This window comes from Nicotiana tabacum, chromosome 1 (genome assembly GCF_000715075.1).
Source record: "Nicotiana tabacum cultivar K326 chromosome 1, ASM71507v2, whole genome shotgun sequence".
Classification (NCBI taxonomy): domain Eukaryota; kingdom Viridiplantae; phylum Streptophyta; class Magnoliopsida; order Solanales; family Solanaceae; genus Nicotiana; species Nicotiana tabacum.
In genome coordinates this window covers 114,631,085-114,650,703 of record NC_134080.1, presented here as the reverse complement: position 1 = coordinate 114,650,703, position 19,619 = coordinate 114,631,085, and the positions used below count along the sequence as shown (strand labels likewise).

General features: G+C 36.0%; 2 non-coding genes across 2 annotated transcripts; both read left to right on the top strand.

Annotated features, from left to right (window-relative positions):
• Positions 1-11,785: 11,785 nt before the first annotated feature.
• LOC142165377 (small nucleolar RNA snoR143) lies at positions 11,786-11,963 on the top strand. Its single transcript, XR_012696169.1, has one exon. It is a non-coding gene; the product is annotated as a small nucleolar RNA snoR143 (small nucleolar RNA).
• A 251-nt stretch (positions 11,964-12,214) lies between these two features.
• Positions 12,215-12,307, top strand: LOC142165040 (small nucleolar RNA SNORD96 family). The gene has a single exon (XR_012696067.1). It is a non-coding gene; the product is annotated as a small nucleolar RNA SNORD96 family (small nucleolar RNA).
• The last annotated feature ends 7,312 nt before the right edge of the window (positions 12,308-19,619 follow it).

The window sequence follows — 19,619 nt, the reverse complement described above, 5'->3', positions numbered from 1 at the left end:
AATATGAAGAATGAAACGATAAGGGATTAAGGTTTACCAGTTAAGCAAGAAAGCAAGTAGATATGCTACAACAGTTAAGTTCCAGAATCACTTGGCCTTGGCTTTCAGCCGGCCAAGACCAAAAACAATGAGCACAGAATCAGAGTGAAAGAACTAAGTTTTAGTGAGAGTGTGAGAGTTCGAGTCTGTTCTAAAGGGAAGAGGGAAAAGGTTTTTAATAGTGTTCAATTAGGCAGACAAATAAGGGAATAAATCAAACATACACAAATAAGGGGAAAAAATAAATCCAGAATCAATTGCAGTCAGAGTTCAATCAATTAACGAGTAATCAGGCAAGTACTACTTAGAATAAGGTAAGTATCATATAGAATCAATTATCAATGCAAATAAGGTAAAGAAGTAAAGGAACAAGGTAGGGTGAACAAAATAAGGAAAATATCAGTACTATACGAGAAAGGAAAGAGCAAACGGAAGTCAGTAAAAGGTTTCAACCCTAATTTTTGGGTAAAACCATAAAATCAACAGAGATAAAAGGCAAAAGTCTCATGCTTCATAGAATGAATATAGACGGGAACATATTTACAGAGTACACATTCGAAACAGATCTGGCCCCAAAATAAAAAGGTTTAAACCCCTAATTTTAGGTAAGCCACAAAATCGATAAAAACAAAGGTAAAGAATCAAGTATTTTAGTAAAATGAACATAGACAGGGTTTATTCATAGGATGGAACCAGATCTGGTTCGATTAAAGAAGATTTGAAACCCTAAATTTGGTAACTAAAAGATTTAACAAAAAATAAGCAGATTTATAAGGAATAACATGAAAAATTAGGTTAAAACCAGTTTTGGGTTTGAATCGGAAAGATCTGAAAACCCTAACCTTAGTGTTAAGCAAGAATTAACAAGATATATGAAAATATTCGTACTTACATAGGTTAGAGTGAACACAGACGGAAATAATCAACAGGTTAGAGATTTTGAACAGATTTGGTTCGGATCTCTCCAGATTTGATTACCATTTTAGGCAAGATATTATGTAACACCAAAGAACTGGTAGCCAGTAAGGAAATAGGGATTAGGGTTGATTCCATTTCTGGGGTTAGAATCAGAGAGGAGATAAGAGTGAGTCGCTAAGGTTTCAGAAGAGAAGGGGGATGAGAGAGTTTGAGGGCGGCAGAGTGCGTGAAATGGGGTTAGGGTTAGACCGGGTAGGATATAATTAAAAGGGGTTGGGATGCTGTGAGCCGTTGATCTTCAGAGATCAACGGCTGTGATTTTAAAAGGGAATTAGGTTGGGTTTTTAAATGGGTATGGGTCTGGGTTAATGGGTATTTCGGTATTGGGTATTAGGGTATTAGGCTGATGCATTGGACTGGGGTAATGGGTAGTGTATAGGTCCGAAATTAATTAAGAAAAAGGGGTAGCTTTTAAATACCCAATTAAATCAGTAAGTAATTTATAAAAATAATTATAAAATAGTAAAAATGTCAATTTGTGCACGAAAATGATTTAAAGTAATTACCTAACATTATAAAAATATAAAAAGTTATTTTCCGTATAAATAATGTAATTGTGCATATATATGTGTTATTATTGCAAAATATGCAATTTAAGCCTAAGGGTGCAAAATACAATTATAATAAGTATATATAAAATATTCAAAGCTTAATATGATATAAATGATAAAAAATTAAATAATAAATTATTATAAAATTATTTGTGATGCAACTAATTATTATTTGTATAAAAATACAGGAATAAATTGATTAAAAGCCTTTAAAAATTATAAAAAATTATGGAAAAATACTTGGTGGTTCTCATGCACTATTTTGAAGGTATATATGTATATTAAAAAATATATGAGGGAAAAATTGGGTATCAACACCTGGTCATCAGATCCACTTGTACGTGTCCTCACCATCTGTGAGAGAATAGAAAAAAGAAGTTTAGAATTTCGAAGTCAACAATTTCGCACGACAAGGAATCAAAAGAAGTGAATTTTCCTAACAGTTCCATAGCCTCCTGAAGATAAGTACAGACGTCTCTGTACCGGTCCACGAGACTCTTCTAAACCTGCTTGTGACTCACAACACCTATGAACCTAGAGATTGATACCAACTTGTTACAACCCGAATCTCTCTCCGTAAGACGTCGTGACGGTACCTAGTCTCTACAACTAGGTAAGCCTAATTGTGGAACTAACAAAATGGAAGTAAAACTTAACAACTAACTATAGCAGATGATGAAATAACTGATAACAAAACCGCTCGGCATGTACAATAACCAACACTCTAGTAATACATAGTATTCCCAAAACCCGGAACATCATAAGTCACAAGCTACAGAAGGAAACTAGTATCTCTATACACCAGAGTCTAAGAAAAGAAGTATGGATGGTAAATGACATAGGGGGAATAGAGGGGGACTACGAGGTCTACGGGCGCGGCAGATATACCTTGAAGTCTCCAAATTGTCACTGCTCATTGATGATATGGCTGATAAGAAGTACCTGGATCTGCACACAAAACATGTGCAGAAGAGTAGCATCAGTACACCACAACGGTACCCAGTAAGTGTCAAGCCTAACCTCGGTCGAGTAGTGACGAGATCAGGTCAGGGCCCACTGTATATAATAAATAAAGCAGGATAATATAGCAATATAATAAGAGATTGGAATTTAACAAAGAGGAAAACACAGCAAAATAATAGTACAACACAAGGATAAAGCAGTAGGGAATCTCCCAAGATACCGTCTCGTAGCCCCAAAAGTAAATATGCAAAGAGATCTCCCGAGGTACTGCCTCGTAGCCTTAAAAATAAAAGTGCAGGGGGATCTCCCGAGGTACCGCCTCGTAGTCCCAAAAGTAAACACTCAACTCAAATCGCTAAATACAATAATTAACAGCAACAATTCTACAGTTATGATTGATATGGATCAAGAAAAGAAAGGGAATCAACTAGGCATGCTGCACATAGTTCAAATAAGTAGTTAAAGCATGTAGACATGCGATATTAGACTAAACAGGATAACTACACATGCTGGTTTAACACAATTAAGATGAAAACAGGTTACTACTCAATAAAAATCGGATTTTTACAAAAATTAGCCCGTGTACGCACTCGTCACCTCGTGTACACATTGCTCACATAACACAATAGTACCAAATCCTAAGGGAATTTCCCCCACACAAGGTTAGGCAAGCCACTTACTTCGAACTAAGCTCAATCAATTAGTAACAATGCCTTTTCCACGATTTTCCGACTCTGAAAGGCTCGAATCTAGCCAAAAACAATTACATACCATAAATATACTATAAGAAACTAATCTAATTAATGAAATCAAGACTTAAGAAAAAAATTAGAAAATCGCCCCAAAAAATCGACCCGGACCCACGTCTCAAAATCGGGTTAAAGTCACAAAATATGAGCACTCATTCACTCACGAGTTCACTCGTACCAAAATTATCCAAATCCGATATCAAAATCCCAATCAAAACTCAAAAACTTAGTTGAAGAACTTCTCCCATTTTCCCAAAAATTTTCAACCTAAATTCGAAATTAATGGATGGAATTAATGATAGATTAGTGGGATATAACCAAAAACAAGTGAAGAATCATTGCCCAATCGATGTCTCTGAAAATCCCTCAAAATCTCGTCCAGATCCGAGCTTTCTATCTCAAATTTTGATAAAAAAAGGCTAAGCCCTCGATTTTGAAATGTTTAATACTTCCCAAGCATTCCTTCTTCGCGAATGCGGAAGAACCTTCGTGTTTGCGAAGCACAAACTCGCTTCAGCCTAAAAATACTCATCACAAACGCAATTACCTAGTCGCGAACGCGACACTTGCTCATCTCGACCCTACGGGAATACGGGACCAACATCGCAAACGTGTAGGCAAAGAGGCCTGGAGACTCAGTTGACCACTTCCACTACTCGAACGTGGGACCTCCATCGTGAATGCGTAGACCAACTTCCTTAGTGCTTCGCGAATGCGGGACCTCCATCGCGAACGCGAAGCATAAAATCCCACCTGCCTCTAGTTCCTCTTCACGAATGTTGGACTCCCCTCACGAACGCGAAGAAGGAAACTAGAATTGGAAATATCAGAAAATCTACAATCTTTCACAAGTCCAAAATGATCTGTTAACCACCCGAAATCAACCCGAGGCCCCCGAGACCTCAACCAAACATACTTACAAGTCCTAAAACACCATACGAACTTAGTCGGGCCCTCAAAACACATCAAACAACAACAAAAACACGAATCACCCTCCAATCCAAACATAATGAACTTCGAAACATCAAACTTCTATAACTGATGCCGAAACCTATCAAACCACATTCGATTGACCTCAAATTTTGCACACAATTAATGTTCAACATTACGAACCTACTCCAACTTTTAGAATGGAATCCGACCTCGATATCAAAAATTCCACTCCCGGTTAATCTTCCCAAAATTCAACTTTCGCCATTTCAAGCCTAATTCAGCTGCATACCTCCAAACCATAATCTGGATGAGCTACTAAGTCCAAAATCACCCAAAGGGGCTAACGAAACTGACGAAACTCCATTCCGGAGTCATTTTCATACAGTTCTGAGTATGGTCAAAATCCTAGAACTTAAGCTTCCCTTTAGGGACTAAGTATCCCAAAACACTCCGAAACCAAAAACAGAACCTCCCGACAAGTCTCATAATCAGAAAAAGTTACAGTGGAAGTAGTAAATAAGTGATCGGGGCCATTACTCTCAAAATGACCACTCAGGTCGTTACAGTCATAAAATGTATGTATGTTGAACATCGTGCATTGCATTATTTTCTTATTTTTACATGATCCTCATAATATTTTTTATTTTATTAAAGAATGACTACTGATTCGAAAAACATTGTTGTTGAGCTCAACAAAGGGTTAAAACTCAATGGCAATAACTATGCAACCTCGAGCTTGAAAGTCCAGTATGTGCTAGAGTTGCAAGAGGTTCTGGAGGCCATTAACAATGTTATAAATGAGCCTGAGGAACGCAACACTGCTCAACATAGGCATGAGTGTGAAGCCTATGACAGCTGAAAGAAAAAGAACTCCATTGCTCGTATTACGTTGTTGAGCACCTTGGATGATGTCATCCTAATGGAGTTTAAGGATCACCAAAGAGCTATGTATCTTTTGAATGCTTTGAGGAAAAGGTTTGGTACTTATTCCACTGCAAGGCTGTGATCCTTAATAATCAAATTTAATTCATATAAGAAATGCCTAGAACATTCAGTGAAAACACATCTGAGGCAAATCACAAATATAATTGGGAGTTGAAAGATTCAGGTCATGTGTTGGCTGATGAACAACAAATTCAATCTGTCATATGCTCTTTACCTAGTTCTTGGGATCATATGAAAATGTATTTAACCCATAATGAACGAATCACAATTCTAGAAGATGTCCGGAAGCATCTTGAGTTAGAGGAGGAACGACTTGAGGTTGCAAAACTAATAGTTGAGTTGCACATAGAAAAAAAATCCAAAACCAAAAGTGGTTCAAAGAAAAGGAACTGGGGAAAGAAGAGAGGTCCACCTCAAGCTCAGTTGGCTCAGCCTACTAAAAGGGCAAAGACTAAAAAAGGCAAGAATAGACGTCCCAAACGTGTCAAAGTTGCTAAAGTGAAATGCTATAGTTGTGACAAAAAGGGTCACTATGCTAGAGATTGCCTTGAGCCTCCTAGAAAGACTCAGGAGCAACAGACCACATATCCTGGGAACGTAGTGCCTTTGTTGGATTTCGGCGAGTTCCACGTGGAGCAAAGTGTATATATATGGGCAACAACAATAAAGTTGATGTTGAAGGGATCGATTCATGCAAGTTAGTCTTGCGTGGCGGTCAAGACCTTATACTACATGATGTTCTCTTTGCACCAACAATTCGCCGGAATGTTATTTCAGTTTTAGTTTTGCTTAAGCTAGGATTTGACTTGTTTTGTCATGGCAATACTGCCAAGTTGACTTTTGGTTCAACTTTATTTTGTTTTGGCTATGTGACCGGAGGTTTAATTATTATGGATTTGGATTAAGATTCATTTAATAATAATGTTCATTTTTCTATGTTTGTTTCTTCACATAAATATGATAGTAATGTAAACATATGGCATGCTAGACTTGGTCATATTAGCCAATAAAGAATGCAAAGGTTAGCAAAATAAGGTTTGCTTTCCAATATTGAAATGAACATGTGGAATTGTCCACTTGTGAAAATTGTCTAACTAGAAAATCTGCAAGAAAACCTTTTGGTCAGGCAACTAGAGCTGAGTATCCTTTGCAATTAGTCTATTCAGACATATGTGGGCCTATGAATGTTAGGGCTAGGCATGAAGCAAGTTATTTCATCACATTTATTTATCCGTTTCAGTTATGTCTATTTAATTTCTCACAAATCAGAAGCAATAAGTTGCTTCAAATGCTATATGAGCTTAGTGGAAAATCAATTAGACAAGAAGATAAAATCTCTCCGAATTGATAGTGGTCGTGAATACTTATCAACCCAGTTTAATGGGTTATATGATGAAAAGGGAATAGTTCATCAGTTGACTATCCCAAATTCTCCACAACAAAATGGTGTTGCGGAGAGAATAAACAAAACGCTCCTAAAAATGGTTAGGTCAATGATGACAAAAGCTAACCTCCCAATTAGTTACTGGGGTGATGCATTTCTTACTGCTACCTTTGTAATTAACCGAGTGCCTACAAAATCAGTTACTACTACTCTATATGAGTTATGGATTGGAATAAAACCCGACCTGGGTGTATTAAGACCTTGGGGTTGTGCTTCCTATACATATAATTCCTTTCACAAATATGGCAAATTGGGCCCGAGGGGAAAAACGTATCTTTATAAGATACTATGAAACCTCAAAGGGTTATGTGTTTATAGGTCAGCAAAACAGTGGGAGTGTAACTAAGTTTGAATCACGAGATGTCACATTCTTAGAGGATGAGTAAGGGAGAGGCAGGTCAAGACCTAACCTTATTTGAGATAATGGATCAAGAAGTACAAGGATCACTTCATTCGAGTGGGAGAATTTTAGCAGACGATGAATTAGTTTCTCATCAAAGACCTCCTTTATCATTAGATGCGAATAAAAGTAATCCTTTTATATTTAGTGGAAGTTACCAAATGGATCTTGTTCCAAGTGGGAGCAGGATGAATGTTCTTGATCTGAGTGGGTGCAACATTGGTCCAAAATGGGAACAATGATGAATCACAAATAAGACGTGGTTCTCATAAAAAGATTCCCCGCCGACGATTTGATGTTGAAGTTGGAGAACTATTTATGATGCTCCCACAAGAAGAAAACAAGCCTAAAAATGTAAAAGAGGCTCTCTCATGCCCTTCTAAGGAAAAATGGACAAAAGCAATGAAAGATGAATTGGAGTCTATGAGTGTCAATAGAGTTTGGGAAATAGTTGACCTCCCTGAAGAACGCAAAGCAATTGGGAGCAAATGGGTTCTCAAAATTAAGCTCAAGGTTGATGGCACAGTTGAGAGATATAAGGCTCGACTGGGTGGAGAAAGGGTATACATAACAGAAAAGAATAGACTACAAAGAGACCGTCTCACCTACTGTACGATTTACCTCGGTTTGCCTGGTTCTAGCCATTGTTGCAAGCTTGGATCTTGAATTACATCATATGGATGTAAAGACTGTCTTTCTCAATGGAGAATTAGATGAAGAAATTTATGTGGAACAAACTGAATATTTCATTCAAAAGGGTCGCAGACAAAAGGTTTGTAGACTTTTGAAGTCTATTTATGGGCTCAAACAATCTTCAAGATAGTGGTATATACGCTTTCAGAATGTTCTTGTATCCAATGGTTTTACCATGATGGATGAATACCATTATGTTTATACCAAAAGATAAAGGAACAAGCTTGTGATTTTAACATTGTATGTAGATGACATACTTATAGCTGAAAATGATAAGGAGTTTATAACCGAGATAAAGTCATGGTTATCATCCCAATTTGAGATGAAAGATATGGGTGAAGCTACTTATATTCTTGGAGTTAAGATTTCAAGAGATCGTCCAAAGAAACTATTGTATCTCTCACAAGACAATTGCACTAGAAAAGTTCTTGAACGATTCAACATGCAAAACGGTAGCCCAATTGATACTCCTATCGGTAAAGGCCATGCCTTGGGAAGTCAGATGTGTCCTAAGACTCCTGAAGAGACAAAAAAAATGAGTTGAGTTCCTTATCGGAGCATAGTCAGAAGTCTAATGTATTCTATGATATGCACTAGACCTGATATCTATCAAGAAGCTGGCTTGGTAAGTAGATATCAAACTGACCCAGGTTTAGCACATTGGCAAGCAGTAAAGAGGATCATGAGATATCTGAAGGGAACTGCTGATTATGCCCTTTATTACCAAGGCGGTAAGGATATGTGATTAGTTGGATACAGTGATACTGATCATGGAGGAGATCTATATGAAAGGAAGTCTACCTCAGGATATATTTTCTTACTTAGTGATGGAGCCATATTATGGAGTAGTAAGAAACAATCATATGTATCACTATCTAAGATGGAAGCCGAATACGTGGCTCCCGCATCAGCAACACAAGAAGCTATTTGGTTGAAAAAGTTCTTGGAACACTTGTTGGATATCGCTAAAAATACTGAACCAGTATTAGTCTACCGTGACAGTGAGGCTACAATATCCTCCACCAAGGACCCTAAGTTTCATTGTAAAACCAAACATATAGATATCAAGTATAACTATGCGAGAGACATGGTTAGATGCAAGGTAGTGAATGTGAAGTATGTGTCAAAAGATATGTTAGCAGATCCCTTGGCCAAGCCATTATCTAGAGATGCATTTGTGAGACACACTAGGTCTCAAGGCTTGCGTAGACTCTGAGATACTTCATTTTGTTATTTATTTTTCGTGTTCACAAAACTGATGTTCTTTGATTATCAATAAAGTTGATTTATTTACATACATATTTATATTGCTGAATGTTATATGCTTTCTTTATTCACTTTTTTATAAGTATGTCGGGTAGACAAGAGGTTGGCCTTCTCACACAGGCAACTGCCTCCTTATCTTAGTGATGTGAGGAGATGAGACATGATTTCACGCAAAATTATCATAAGGATAATTTGAGAGCTATTCGCTTAAAATCAGGATGTCGCTTAAATAATGACATAAGATCATTAGGGTAAAAAAACGTTCACCTAGTCTACTTTGTGAGCCAGATGTGAATTAAATATGATTTTGTAGATCAAGGAACTCAAATTTAGATACTTATGGTGTCTAAATATCATCTGTACATCATTCTTTATTAGGTAAAGACATACGCTCCTTGAGAAAATGCTCTAGCACGTGTTTCATACTATGTGTGCTAATATCGATCAATTGGGTTAACATAAGTCCATTCTCAACTTATTATTGTGTGATACCCAGAGCTTTTATGATGGCTCAAGATTTTGTACCCTTAGAGACTCCGATCAGATACTTGAGACTTAGTGTCATATTAGCTATCTTAATAAATTTCCAAAAGACTATGGACACAGATTCGGTCTAGCGGAGCATATCTAGAAAGCAGCCATAATAATGTTAGTGGGATCATGAGAATAGGGAGATCATTGATGGAATCTCAGTTATATATATTCACTGGTGCACCAATTATAACTTATGAGTTATGATTGTGAATACAAGAAATAATGATATATGAAATTTTGAGACTATATCAAATGTCATTTATATGATCTAGGGTACTACATACTTTATGATCTACTTGTAGGTTCGCACTTGACGAGAGGCTATATATTCCTCACAGATATATAACACTTAGCTCACATAGTATGCTGGTCGCACGGTCTACTTCCCTGTATGAATGATTGAGGCGATGAGTTGAGAATATGTTTCTTAGACTAGATGAGCACTCCTATTATGTGTGAGTGGGAGATGTAGGAAATAGAGTCCACCCATAAGGGGTGCTCTTAGGGTCCACTAGGGCAAATCACAATAATTTTAGTAATTACTGGAACCCTAATATTCCCTATATAAGTACACTTACTGTGTACAATAAAAAAAATATACTCTGCAGTATTTTTCCTATGCCTAGTCTTCTCCTAAAGTCAGACTAGGGTTTAGACTGTGGAATAGTGGTTGCTCCAATACACCGTGACAACCACCATCGACTAGTGATTCTAGCCGCGGTTCGTTTCAGATTTTCGCTTCCGCTTCACGAAAAACAAGTAAGTTCTCGTTTTACGATTTACGTGCCATCTAATGTGTTTAGACTTATCGCGTTCCTTCACTCCTAAAATAAGCTTATTTTGAAAAATATTTTTCTCAAAAATACCTTTCAAAAAAGTACTTTTGGTGAGAAATAGTTTGTATTTGGCTAATTCATTTGAAAAGCTCTTTTGAGCAGTAGTTAGTGTTTGACCAATCTTTTTAAAATGTATTTCTAAGTGCATTTTTTTCAAAAATGCTTGTCAAGAAAAATACTTTTGGGAAGAAATTACTTTTTCTGCATCTAAAAAGCTGCTTATATTTCTACTCAAAAATACTTTTTCCTTCTAAAAGCTTGACCAAACATCTTAATTTTGAAAAAGAATACTTTGGCAAAAAAAAAAAAATTAACCAAAAAGAAGTTTAGCTAAACAGGTTATTATTCTTCATGATGTGTTATATCATAAGGTTTTATCAATTTAATTTTTTATCATCAATCATCGCTTCTCAATCCCTAAAAACCCATTATAAGGAGAGAGAAAAATGGAAATAAGAGCATAAATTATAAGGTGGCAAATCGAACTCCCAACAAGTTTTAGTTAGTCAACTGACTGAACTACTAAGATAATCTACCTCGATTCTCACTTCATCTTCTCATATTTTTCTATTTTTTTTGTTATTGTTGTATATTTGTATCAAGAAATCAAGCATTCAATTGCAAAAATAAAATTAAAAAAATTGAAATCAAGACTTGCTCTTTGTATATCAATCTAAGTTCTATGTTTCATGAATTATAGCTCGAAGAGAAAAGAATTTAATTGGAGATATAAACAATTGAATAACACATATAAATTTTGTTAGTTCAATTATGAATAATTTAACTAAATAGGTAGAATAAAGATAATACTAGATCTTACCAATATGCCAAAATTTACGAATAATTGAACACCACACTCAAGTTTTACCAGTCCAACAAGATATGTAAATAATTTAACAAGATAAATATAACGAAAATTGTACTAAAAGTATAACCTACAGGCATAACTCTTTAATCAGATAAGATATGTCCATTCGTAAAATTTATGAATAATTTAATAAGATATATATATATATATATATATATATATATATATATATATATATATATATATATATATATAATGAAGATTATATTAAAGTATGACTCATTCGATATAACTTGTGAAGTGCAATTTTTCATTATTCTAGATGTTTAGCGTTATTTTTGCATAAAATTTCAAAATATGGACAAAATTTAAACAGGAGCCTTATTAATGATCCTATTTGGACAAATATCCCTACATACCACAGCAGCCCAAATCTCGTTGTCCAGAAATTTGGCCCATTGTATCATCAGAGAAACAAAACTCCATATAAATCTCAGTCTTCCTCTTCTCTTCTCTTCATCGTTCTACGGTTCTGCCCAATCTGGGGTTATCCGCCCGTAGTCCCAAATCAAAATCCTTTCTTTTTTGCCCAGACAAACCAGTAACTAGTTAACTACCGTAGTCCTCAATACTCCCATCGTTTTTTCTGCACACGTTTATTCAAAGGCTACGCTAAAAATATTGAAATAGCGGAGCCTTGAGTGAAAGTGCAAAAAGGGAATGCTGATTTAAATCAGCGGCGGCCAGACAACCGCTGAGATGAATCCACAGGTGGGTTCCTTTTTTTTATAATGGTACTTGTCTACTAATTTCATTTCACACTCTTCTTTTTATACTAGTATGATTTTTTGGTGTTGTGATGGTTCATTTTTAAATGGGGCGAGTTTTATTGCTATGCTTGTATGACCCATATGTGTGTAAAATCATCACAAAAGCAAGCCTTTTTGTTGATTATTTAATCCGAAGAGGGCGTTCTCATATCCTATGGCCTTGTTGAGCAGAGTCTCTGCTATTATCTCTTGGGATTGGCCATGAGAAATATATTCTAACAATGTGTATTTGCTTTTGTTTAAATTGGCCTATGATGAGATGTATATTTAAAAACACCATCTTTCGGGACTGAATGGCCCATAAGTCCTTGCTGTTAATTTCTGCAATTCTGAGGCCTTTTTTCCGATTGCTATAATAGTTATTCTTTCTTGGCTGTTGTTTTGTTTTTAACTTTTGTGGAAACTGTGCTTATGGACGGTCAAGTGCTGTTTAGATAAGAAATAAAAACAACAGTACTCAACAAAAATGCATAAGCTATAGATAGTAAGCCACCATGTCTTTCAAGTCTTCGCTTGAATTTGATAAGTGAAGACTATCCTGTTGTGGCTGATATCCTATTTGCCATTTGCTGAATTATCATAATTGGATTAATGTGATGATTTGTTATTGAATTGGGGCAAGTTCAATGATATCCCCTTTGTTGAATGGTAGTTGAGAATCCTACCTAATCATTACCTTCTTGTATTTATCATTACCTTTGGGATTGGCCATGTGATATACATTCGATTCTTCTTGTATTTATCATTACCTATGGCTCGATACTTAAGGTTTAGTATGTATTGTGAATAGGTTTTCTGGGCTGATCCTTCTTCTCTTCTCCTGGCTATAAAAAATAAACAAAAATATACCACAAGAGTAATAGAGCTTGTCCCTTCTTGGCGATATACAAGGTTAAATACCACTAATAAAGTGAAAACTTTCACTGCATCAAGTTAATGCTCACATGATTATGTAAGCTAAGATTTTGCTGTGTAATTATGTAAAATCAATGGCTGGACACAAGGATGATGAAGTGTTCTGGACACTAAAATATGCCGTTAGGTGCTTACTTCACTACCACGGGCTCATTTCCTTTGGTAGTTATAACTAAAGCTGCCAAAAGCGAAGTGCCGAAGAAGTAAACAATGAATTAGTACGATAAAGATTTACTCTTGTATTTCATATACCTTTATCCCATCTCCATAAATATCATAAGTAAGTCTAATTCTAGTCAGGTTCATTAGAATTGGCAACTTGGACGCTCTAGCTAATGAAATCCTCGCATATATGCTAGTATCATAGTTAGGTAATGTCATAAAAATATTCTTTTTAGAAACGGTAACAATGAACGGTCAATTGTATTTCAGGTAAAGTAATCAATTAAGGTTCTATATATATACGAGGGAATGAGAAAGCTGATTTGGCACCTTTCTTAGATTAGGATTGCCATTTATTTATTTTTTCTCATTTTTCTGACATTTTCCACTTATTTCCCATTTTTCTTTTGTTAAGTACACATTCTTTCGGTTACAAAATATCTCCAACCCGTTTTGTTTTTACAGAACAAATTTATCCAAATGCATTTATATCAGTTCTTTTCTCTTTGGCAAATAATTAATACCTGGATAACAACGTTAATTATTTTTATTGAATAAGCCCAAAGGTCTGTAACTGACCCAATGCTTGTGTAACTGAACATTAAACATCTCTGGGAATAAACAATTGTAACTAAAATAAAACATGAATGGTTATAAAGGGATGCTATCATGAGGAAAGGTATTTCTGTTGATGAGCCCGTTATTAGTTTTTTGAGGAAATGAGTAAGCTGAAGGACTTAAGGCGTTTGTATCTATTTGATTGAAATTTTACAGAAAAAGTTCCTAAGGATTGGACTATGAAATTCCATGTACTTTGTTATCAGGTATGGTACCTTGGTTTTTTAGGTCGAATACATGTGTGGGCCCTTAAACTTGTCCAAAATTTTTATTTAGACACTTATACTAAGACATGTTCCAATTGAACACCGCTAAAAGTATGTCTATTGAACACAAATATGATAATTTTAAATCAAACACGTTGCGTGATGATCACTTGTTGTTGGCATTGTAAACAAAACCAATAAGGAAAGGACACATCAGCAAAAGTAAAAGTGAAGATCTAAAAGAACAGAGTAAGAGAATGATGTTGATGGGAAAAAAGGATTCCAGTGAAGAGTTTCAAATATCTAACGATGTGATTCCACCATGTGAACATTTTACTTTGAAAAGAAAGTGGTTTTCCATTGAATTACTGTTTCCAACAACGCCACATTCGATTTCGTTCGCCGTAGAATGTTTCCGGCGACATCAACATCTCTCCTCAACAACCAAAAGAGAAAAGCTGTGTATGCCCTAATACGCCATCATACAAATTGTTCAAATCCTTTAAAATTAATATTCTAAGTTGTATCTTATAAACTTTTCTCTATAGAAAAATCTTTAAAAAAAATTACTTTTTCGAAGATGGGAGGACCAATTCGTGGTATGAATTTGAAAATGGCTAAAAAAAGTTGCAGAACCAGTTCCGAACGAGCTGACGATAAAAATGGCTAAAATGGAGTTTGAGAACGGCATGAGGAGGAGAGTTTGAATCTATAGCTGAAAAGAAGTGGCAGCGATAACAGCTCAGAAGAATTGGAGGCGAAGTAGAACCAACATGGCTGGAAAGTTGATTTTTCCCGTGAAATCTTATATTTGCCGGCAAAATATTTTGTTGTAGTTTAACATAGAGCAATTTCACGCGCTCAAATACTGTGTATCTCACGATATGTGCCATGTCTGTGAGTTGTGTCTGATAGGAATACTTTCAGCATAGTTCAAGTGTCCAATTGGAACAAGACCTAATATAGGTATCTAAATGAAAATTTTGGTCAAGTTTAAGGGCTTGCATAGTATTCAGCCTTTTTTTTATATTCCTGCACTTAATATCATTTCTTATATTTCCTTTTTGCATGTGCTTTTTATCTTTTGTAAAGAGGTGGATATTAGACAGTTTTGGATAGTTGTTAGAGTACACTATTGATTAGATAGCTATAACTCCTTTTAGTTGTTATGGCTTCATCAAATTCCTTTATTGCCTTCATTCGTACTTAATAAGTGATTTATTTTTTATTTTTTATGGTATAGGAATCCCTTATAAATTGTACTTTTCTCTTCTTTTTTTTCCTTACTAAATTATATTTTTCTTTTCTTCTATTCAAATTGTAAGTGGTCATAGGAAACCGTTTCCTCATGGCTTAATCAAATTCTTCTATCGTCTTTGTTTGTATTGTAATAAGTATCTTTTGCATTTCTCATAGTATAGGAACATGGACAACAACATGGACTTCGAGAGGGAGAGAGAAATAGACAACCTATTTTTCCAGCGGAACATATTTCTGTTGGTTGCTGCTTATCTTCTTACTTGTTGTATTTGTAAATAATAATTATGGAGAAAAGAAAGTTAGCGTATAAACTTAAATATAAACGAAACAGTAATTAATTCGAGCCCACTGAATTTACAGTGTTTCCTTAAGGAATTTAATCCCCTCCTAGTACCCAAGGTTATGGATTATTTCCTCCCAGGATAGAACGAATTACACACTGGTGTAGCGATACTTCAAATCCCAGTATTTTAGCGAACACAAAGTTTGGCAGCAAATCACACTTACGATTGCTTTGTTTGTAGTTTAAAACAATGCACAACAAAAGAGGAGAACTCAGAAGTCGAATGAAAATTCCGAGAGGAAGGTATGCAATTTATAGCCGATGTTGAGTTCTTACTGATGAGGATATCAACGACAGCCAAGCTCTCAAATTCGTTTCTGCCTGTGCCTTCTCCTAACAGCTCTTATTCGGTTTTTCTATTTTTGTGTTGTGTGTCCTTGCTCTAACAGCTACTGCACATATTTATAGTGCAGTCAACTATTAGGAGAATGACCAGCCACCACTCATGGTGGAGCAATCACTAGGCTGTTATGGAGGAAGCACTTGACATGGTGGAAGGAGCACTAGGCTGCCAATGGACAATGGAGCATGCACTTGGCCGAACTGGTGGGATACTTGGATTCTATCCACGGATTGGAAAACATCCGTTACAAACATGGATAATATTACGTTAGTATTCACTATTAATAAATAAATTTGGTCCAGAAAATTAATTAATCAATCGATCATTTGACCGAATTTGAAGCCGTAGCCGAGCCGAGCGACGACGACGACGGCGCGGGGCTTGCCTTCTTCTTAACTCTTTAAAAGCTACAAGAAGAGCAATTGTATATATACCCACCAAAATTATTTTCCTCTTCTAATATGGGACAATGTTTCAAGAGAGGGAAACTTAAAATTTTACTCAAAAATTTCCTTTTCCCTCCATTTCTCATTCACCCTCTTTTTAAGACTTTTCCATCTTAAAATCCTCAACAATTTCAGCACGACCGACGATGAAAGGGACGATGAAGATAGGGAATGAAATTGGGGTAAGGGTCCTGTAACAGGACTACTGTTTATGAGTCCTGTAAGAAAGAGGTTGACGAGTGATGGAGTGGGGTGCTTATCTCTTTTATTTATTTTCCTTCCTTTAAACAAATAAAACGATGAAAATATTCATGTAGAGATTTTTTTATATGAATTTGGTGTACTTTCACGGCAGCAAAAAGTTTTTAGACAACAAAGTTTTGTGGGTATAGATTAAAAAAAAAAATATATGATCAATTCCAATAAATTATCGTGTAATAATAAAAAAGGAGAAAGATTGACGCGAGATACTTCCATCTTCTATAAATTCTGTAGATAATAAATTTGCGTCGAGAAAATAAAATCAAGATCGAAAAATATCGCAACAATCATAGTATTTTATTTCGAATATTTGAGTGTTACAATCTCTATGAATCCTCTGATTCTTCTTTTCAATAGTAAATAAATTCAAGGGCTTTTGAGCTTGATCTTGAATATGTATTTGTTGCCTCGAACGATAATCTTGTTCTTGAGCTTGAACTTGATTGCTTGAACTTGACCTTGATTTGTTCTTCGTTCTTGGACTTGCACTTGATTTCTTGAACTTGAACTTGAAGCCTGAAACTTGTGGAGGAATTTGCAGCGTTTGATCTACGAGCTCTTTCTTGCTTCTTGTTATAAGTTCTGGTGTTTTTTCTGAGTTATGAAGACCCCTATTTATAGTTGTGGAAGGGAAGAGTTATGATAAGAACAAACTCTTTCCGACCAATCAAATTGAAGTGTGAGATGACCGCATTTGATTGGCCAGAACATGTCACTTTCACACGTGGCGTGATTTCATTGGCCTTTTAGTGTGACTTGGCATGCCTTGTCATCTTGACACGTGACATGATCCTATTGGCTCTTTCGTTTGACTTGGCGCGCCACGTCATTTGACACGTGGCACCAAACTGGGCCTCTAGGAAGATGTCATCTTGGGCTTAATGAAATGGGTTCATCACTTTAGCCCAATTAAATGGCCTAGCCCAATAGATTAAGACTCATTTATTTAATCTATATATATTGGACTAATATAATTAATTCAATTATATTAGCCCATATATATATTTTGACTATATATTTAAAATGGTCCAAATAATTTCATTGAATTTATATTCAATAAAATTTGCATGCCTACAAATGCCCCATACTTCAAGGCTCGATTGATTTAGACGTATCCAACTCCAAAAGGCCAGGCTTGAAGTATTAACATAGTATTTATTTTGTTATGAATATTCCTAAAACTTATTAAAGTGATCTATTTGCATTTCACAATATCTATGAAATGACAAATATGAGCATGTAGGTCAGCATCTTTGACATTATTTGAAATTTTACTTAACATTAGCACCATATATTAAACATCCTAATTCTTGTTCACAAACTTCCATGAAAATCCACGTAGGAGACATCATCATACCACATATTCCAATATGACTAGGAGACCGTGAACACTATAACTTGAATCTTGTGAAATTTATGATTCATATACGAAACCAAACGAACAGCTGAACAATTTGTGTCGACAATAAATTTGTCTCATACTTGAACTTGAATTTGCGTCGACAAGTTCAATTCCTACTTGAACTTGAAGAAGAGCCAAGTAATATTAAAATTGGAGTTAACCAAGTAGATCCTGTACAGTTGTACTGCCGCCTTAGCAATCCCAGTTCTTTTCAATAACTGATTTCAGCTATTCCCACATCGAAAATCTCGCTTCCCAATCAGCTTCATTGAAGATCTATATAAACCTCATGCCCATGTGTTTATTAAGCATCGAATTGTAGCATCTACAAGCTGCCTTGGCTACGTGTTTTCACTAGTAGGAGGCAATCCAAAGATAATTTTTCTTCTGTGTATTTTCTATTGTTTTTTTCTCTTTTTTTTTGTAGGTCAAGCGATAAAGATATATTCTTGTTCAACAAGATGAGCCACGCATGAAGAAGATAATCTTGGGGTGTGAGGGGATGGGTACTCATCCTTGCCCAAATATCGGAGGGATTACTTTCATGGCCCGACTACCGGAGAGATTACTCTCAAAATGGCCCGATTCTTGGAGAGATTACTCTCAATGTGGTCCAATTCTTGGAGAGATTACTTTCAAAATGGCCCAATTCTTGGAGGGATTACTCTCAAAATGGCCCGATTCTTGGAGAGATTACTCTCAATGTGGCCCAATTCTTGGAGAGATTACTCTCAAAATGGCCCCATTCTTGGAGAGATTACTCTCAATGTGGCCCAATTCTTGCAGAGATTACTCTTAATGTGGCCCAATTCTTGGAGAGATTACTCTCAAAATGGCCCAATTCTTGGAGAGATTACTCTCAATGTGGCCCAATTCTTGGAGAGATTACTCTCAAAATGGCCCGATTCTTGGAGAGATTACTCTCAATGTGGCCCAATTCTTGCAGAGATTACTCTTAATGTAGCCCAATTCTTGGAGAGATTACTCTCAAAATGGCCCGATTCTTGGAGAGATTACTCTCAAAATGGCCCGATTCTTGGAGAGATTACTCTCGATGTGGTCCGATTCTTGGAGAGATTACTCTCAAAATGGCCCGGTTCTTGGAGAGATTACTCTCAAAATGGCCCGATTCTTGGAGATATTACTCTCAAAATGGCCAAATTCTTGGAGAGATTACTCTCAATGTGGCCCAATTCTTGGAGAGATTACTCTCAAAATGGCCCGACTATCGGCGAGGCCAACTGAAGGTGCGAAGGGACTCATATGTCCACCTTAAGATTGGAAAGTTATAGTTCCTTTTAAGGACAAACCCACGAAGAGGCCAACTTAAGGTGCGAAGGGACTTATATGTCCACCTTAATATTGGAAAGTTATAGTTCCTTTTAAGGACAAACCCATGAAGAGGCCAACTTAAGGTGCGAAGGGACTTATATGTCTACCTTAAGATTGGAAAGTTATAATTCCTTTTAAGGACAAACCCACGAAGAGGCCAACTTAAGGTGCGAAGGGACTTATATGTCCACCTTAATATTGGAAAGTTATTGTTCCTTTTAAGGACAAACCCACGAAGAGGCCAACTTAAGGTGCAAATGGACTTATATGTCCACCTTAAGATTGGAAAGTTACAAAGCTTCAACTTGAAGACGACATCGAATTGAACACTTGGAAAACTTTTGGCGGACTTTGAAGACTTC